The sequence below is a fragment of the Triticum aestivum genome, chromosome 6B, assembly GCF_018294505.1.
Source record: "Triticum aestivum cultivar Chinese Spring chromosome 6B, IWGSC CS RefSeq v2.1, whole genome shotgun sequence".
Taxonomy (NCBI): domain Eukaryota; kingdom Viridiplantae; phylum Streptophyta; class Magnoliopsida; order Poales; family Poaceae; genus Triticum; species Triticum aestivum.
In genome coordinates this window covers 45,368,947-45,374,754 of record NC_057810.1, presented here as the reverse complement: position 1 = coordinate 45,374,754, position 5,808 = coordinate 45,368,947, and the positions used below count along the sequence as shown (strand labels likewise).

General features: G+C 36.8%; 2 pseudogenes; both read right to left on the bottom strand.

Annotated features, from left to right (window-relative positions):
- Nucleotides 1–2,253, bottom strand: part of LOC123138758 (uncharacterized) — a 6,999-nt pseudogene extending 4,746 nt beyond the window's left edge.
- Nucleotides 2,254–3,985: 1,732 nt separating this feature from the next.
- LOC123138757 (uncharacterized) lies at nt 3,986–5,579 on the bottom strand (annotated as a pseudogene).
- Nucleotides 5,580–5,808: the final 229 nt, after the last annotated feature.

Below are 5,808 nucleotides of genomic sequence, written 5' to 3'. Positions count from 1 at the left end.
TACATATATATATATATATGCTAGTTTTACTATATTGTGGCGCAAAACTGCACCTGATCACAAAATCATTATTCTGCACTCCGACCATATTGTGCACCCAATCAACAAGAAAACATGCGCCCATCCTCGTGATCCTCTACACATTTGGTCGTAATAGTCTATTTGGCATGTAGTAAAAGTGTTAACTTGATTACTATATATGCATGGTCATATATTGATAATGATAGCCCGTGTGACATGTAGTAAAAAGTGTTAACTTCATTACTCAGATGCATGTTCAGAAATTGGTAGTAATGTCTCATGTAACATATTGTAAAACTTATTGATTTCTTTGTTGTGAAATCCTGTGCGAACTATCAGTCATAAAGTGATATTTAAGATGTAGTAAAAAATAATAATCTTTTTACTACATATGCAGGTGGTACTCAGTGCTCATACGTGCGGACAGCCTAACAAACCCATGGACTAATTTTTTTATTCATTCTGTATTATGCCTATTGTTCTGATTGGTTTACTACTTAATCTAGGATTAAACTAGATGATAATACACTTTGCATTTTGTAGTAAAGGTGGTAGCCACTTTTACAACTTAATTATGGGTTTATGTTTGATTGTAATACACTTAGTTTCTAGTTGTAAAACTGATGAATATTTTTACCACAAGTTACTACAGGAGGGAGGTTTGCATTCTGGGTGGATCTGGATGGCTGCTTTGTTACCGTGGGATGGCCGGAGGGTAGAATAAATTATTAGCCCTATAGTTTAGCGATGTACCTAATACCTAAAACCATCTCAAGTAATTCAAAGCAACTTGGAAAATGGGATATCTAAGGAAAATGTGGCCTAGCGAAAAAAATCCCTATTTAGACATAGCATTGGTTGTTTTTGCACCAAAGAATTATGAGTAAACATTGATTACGTCCATTATATGATGTATCAAATGTTGCATAGGAACTAATTGTTCTAAAAATCATCATCATTTTAATAATGGGCCATAACAAGAGAAGAGTGGAACTAGAAGCCATGAAGTAATAAATTCAAAAGGTTAATTTGGTTGACACAAACTTAATGTTCACTTTGGATCAGATATTATTTTATCTATCAATATTGAAATTTGTCCTAACTCATCAAAATACACATACATTAGAGCAAAGCAACAATTTGGTAAGCCAAAACAACAATCAATTTTACATGGCTGTCTGTTATCAAAACAAAATTTGCTACTTTTCTAAAGACACGACAATGAAGATATTATACTAAATCAATGATAAGGATGATGTCAAAGAATATCACTTGAAAGCATAACCCTGGCCAAGGTTGGAAAAGGCGGTAGGCGTAAGCGAGGTGGATGGCCTTCGCCTAGTGCCTAAGCGGTGCTTAAGCGTCCTAGGCGCAACCTAGGCGATTGTTTTACTATTAGTATGTATATGTGGTTATTATATGTGAATTTTATTAATTTAGGGCATATAAGTATGTTAACGACAAGCTACTATGATTGGAATATGGCCCTTTTGGCATATTAGCGCAATATGGCATGTTTTCTCGCTTGGGTAGACAATTTCTTACTTGCTCTGCCTAGACTTCTGCTTATGCCCTAGGTGAGGTGTTGGGTCATTGCCTAGCACCTAGGCGTGCCTAAGCACCTCCTAGGCACTGCCTATTCCAACACAGACCATGGGCCTCATGTTCTACGATGAATTGTTTGTGGGAGTGAGAAGTGTGCATTCAGTAGTAACAATAAATGATTGTGCCTTTCAAAAAAGCAACAAAAAATAGCATGTTAAGAGAAATTGGGGTGGCCTCCTACAGATGCTATGCACACTATAGTCTGCTAATTACAAATGGTGTTTCAAAGTAATGCCATGTATAGCCTAAAATTAAAGGATTTTAACAAGAATAAATGATATATTTCAATAATAAATTACTAAAAAAAACTTTAATGTGGCCTAACATCAACTACCCATGAGGCAACAACACGGCAAAAATATACAAATTTAGAATCCGGTGCCTCCGGGATCTCCATTGCTAAAGAATAACCTCTCATTGCCAGATATTTAAGTATTCCATGTAGCTGGCTACCTGACAAAGCGACGATCAGTCAACTAAGTGCTAGGAGTTAAGATGGATAACTTGTAACATAATCGAAAACTAAGATCTAGCAAACATCATGATCCAACACATACATCACGGACCTTTGAGCCCAAAGAACTTGCGTGGTGCCTCACTTGTTAGCGGCGCAGCTGATTGCAACATTGTGCCGCTGCAAACGGGGGAAGACCGGCGAAGAACAGAGGAAGACCAATGAGGAACGAAAGTAGACGTACCGAACAGGAGGAAGAAGAAGCCGCTTCTGTGGACGCACGGGACCGCGTGGTTGGGTAGAGAATAAAGTAGAGAGTTGGGGACTGTAAGGACTTGGTTGGATAGGGGATTATCTATTTTTCCTATTTGGGCTAGGTCAGAGTGGTGTCCTTGGGCTAATGGGCTGCCAAAAAAAACACAGTACAAGCTATACCGTTTTAGCGCAATATAGCATGCTATTCCGTGAATAGCTCCATCATAAGAAAAGATGCCAAACTTCAGTGTGGCCTCTCCTCGTATGCTATAGCGTGCTACTAGTAAAGAAATAGCGCACTATTGTTTTCATTGAAAAAAGACATGATCATCAAGTCTGAAAGATGGAAATAGTATGTGGTCTTTAGTTCTCTAAAAGCACCAAAAATGCATTGACTATTTTTGTTGGACATGAAAATACTCCCGAAAAGATTGTGACCTATACTAGAGATTTAAGGAGTAAGTTGTGGTTGACATTAGCATTGTGACTATTATTCAGAGAGGCTGATCAGTGCCAAACTACTATAAAACAAGTAACCCACGGATCGAAGGTAATTAGTGTTGGCGCTTTCCAATTACTTATGTATGTTTGTGCTTTTCATTGTACTAACATAGTGGCCTGCCCGTATGTGTGGGCTAGAATTTTATAAAGTTGTATCATGAACACATGTTATTTAATTTGTCTAAGGAAACATTCATCCAAATGTGATCACATTTTCAAATATGCACCTTTGGCGAACATAGTTTTGTCATAGGCATATTTGATGCACGGGGATCATCATTATCCCTTGTTAACTTATTATGAAATTACAATGTTGTATTTGGTTACTATTATTCTCATTGTAAAAAATGTGTGTTTTCCATATATTTTTACCTTATTTTTATGTAATATACTAATTAAAAGAACTTGAAATGATAAAAGTTTTTTAATTGCGTTTTGAATTTGTTTATGTGCGGATGATTTTTAGTACATAAAAGTCATGGTAAAATGATGTCAATTATATTCTGAGATATTAGTTATATTTTGAATGGGCTTCAATTCTCAAGAGACGGTTTTGGTAGCATAAATTGACTCATATACTACTGAAAGTGGACTTAACACACTTGACATTTGCTTCAATTAATTTGGCATTGGCCATTTTTGTAATTTTTTTGTCAGTATCGACAATTCTAGAAATAGTTAATGATTTATAGTGAACGAATGAAACATACTAAGAATTCTTTGAGGGAGATTAGTTATGTTTTGTACATGACAATTAGCAATAGCTCAAGTATGAAAGTGAACATCTATTTGACTCGATGTGAAATATTAAACTAATGCATAACTCAATCTAGCTAAAACATGCGTGACTATCCAGAATAATAGATAATAACCTCATCAGTCACCAAAAGTGAAGATACATGTAGCCATGAAGGTTGGAACATAGTTGTCCCTGGCAAACAAGCATGCTATCATGAGATTAGGAAATTTCATATGCATCATTGTCAAAATCAGGAATTATGTTCTACAGATATTGGGATTAATTGGTCCGATTGGAAATAGAAAGAAGAACCCATGTCATGGTGTCTTCCTTGTAGTTCTGAATACAACAGTCTAAGGTAAATCATTCAGAATGTTTCTTGGGACAAGGCTGCAATGTCATCAATGAATTTAGTTGGGAGGCGTGCTACCTGGCCCTTTTTTTAATCTAGAGTAATATGTGGAGCTATAGCCAGAGAAGCCTTTTGATCTTTCTAAACTAGGATGATTATTCTTGGACCTTGGGCACGACATTCTATGCCACAAATGACCAGGAGCAAAACTGCTAGGTGGCCTCAAGTGTTGTGAACCTACAATAACATAGTCAGTCTCAAGCCATTCGCTAAACGTCCAATGTTGCTGGCTAGGGGAAATACCGCTGTTGTTTCCATGGTCTGTTAAGGGATTGAAATATTCTAGTGCAAAATTGGGAGCACGATGGGTAATCAAGCCTTGACCTCTTGGACAAGGAGGAAGCTGATGAAAGATGTATTGACATTCTGGTGCATGAGGATTGAGCAGGATGTCGAGGATGTAATCCTTGACCTGGTGGTTCAAGAGGAGGATGCTGAGCATGGAAGTCGTGACCTAGTAGGCCAGCAGAGGATACAGACAATATGAGCCTTGCTCTGCTAGTACCAGAGGAGGACACCGAAAATAGAGGCCATCATTTACTGGTGCATGAAGAGGATGAAGATCGTATGATTGTTGATATGGAAAAAGAGAAGGATGACATCCATGATCAGCAAGTACTAGAGGAGGACATCACGAGAAAAAGACCTCCATGTATGTGGACTAATAGATAATACAAGCTTACCGCATATCACTTCTTGTGGTTACACACAAGTGCCCCCGATTTCTTGCACTTTCACAATACTTACCTGTCCATTGCTTGTGTTTTCTCGTGACTTTTGGTCCCGTACAATAAAACCGATTAATGAATCTTGGTTTGTATCGAATGTTGACGCACCTTTCCAGAAACCATATTTTGCAAGGACTGTTATTATGACCTTGTTTCCAGGACATACATAAATATATAAACCATCTTTTGTTGTTGCTAAACCAATTCTTTTGTTCACTTTTAACATCTTTGCAACCTGCATCAGTGTCATAAATAGCTTAAACATAATATTCTAAATGTCCATACCTTCTAAAGACTATAAATGAAAAATTAAGTGTCAATCTTACCTGTTTCATTCCCTCTAAGCCATTTCTCGAAGACTCAATATTCGAAAATAGGCAAATCACCTAATACGATATTGGTTGCAAGTAAAAATCAGTTCATGCTTATTTCTGTGATGTTTCAGTAACTATAAAAACTTATGATGAAAGCAAACTGACGCTACAAAATACATAGTTATCTAGGTATATCAAATACAATTTCAAACTCATTTCAGCACAAAAGTAAATTAATCCTAAAATGGGAGATGTCAAATCGTAAGAACAAGGATGAATGTTCTATAATGTAAGAACGTGATCTTACCATTATTGAACAATTTTGAGAGTGACGAAGATCCTTAAGGAGATATTTAAAATCCCCTCGTTGCACTCTTCCTTTGATCTCTATGGTTTTCAGACAGACAATATCTTGAATTTTTCCACACTACAAAGAGTACACATGGAATTCCTATAATCAGAAACAACATGAAAGAACATCCCTTGGATGAACTCCATCTTGCAAGCTCATTACTCTAACATGTATGCCCCACAACACTTTGGTTGGCATTGGTACTTTTGGTGGATAGAATGTATGTCTCCATAGAACCAGTTGTAGTCTTTGGCTAAATGTGATTATGGAAGATGTGACACTGTTTGGTTTTGGTAGCACACATGGTCTGATCATCCTATGCAATCTAAATCAACCCAATTGCATTATTTTACTATTGACGAGGAGAACACCATTCAGAAGGCCTTAACCTATGAATCTATATATGATATGTTTCGTCCCTATCATC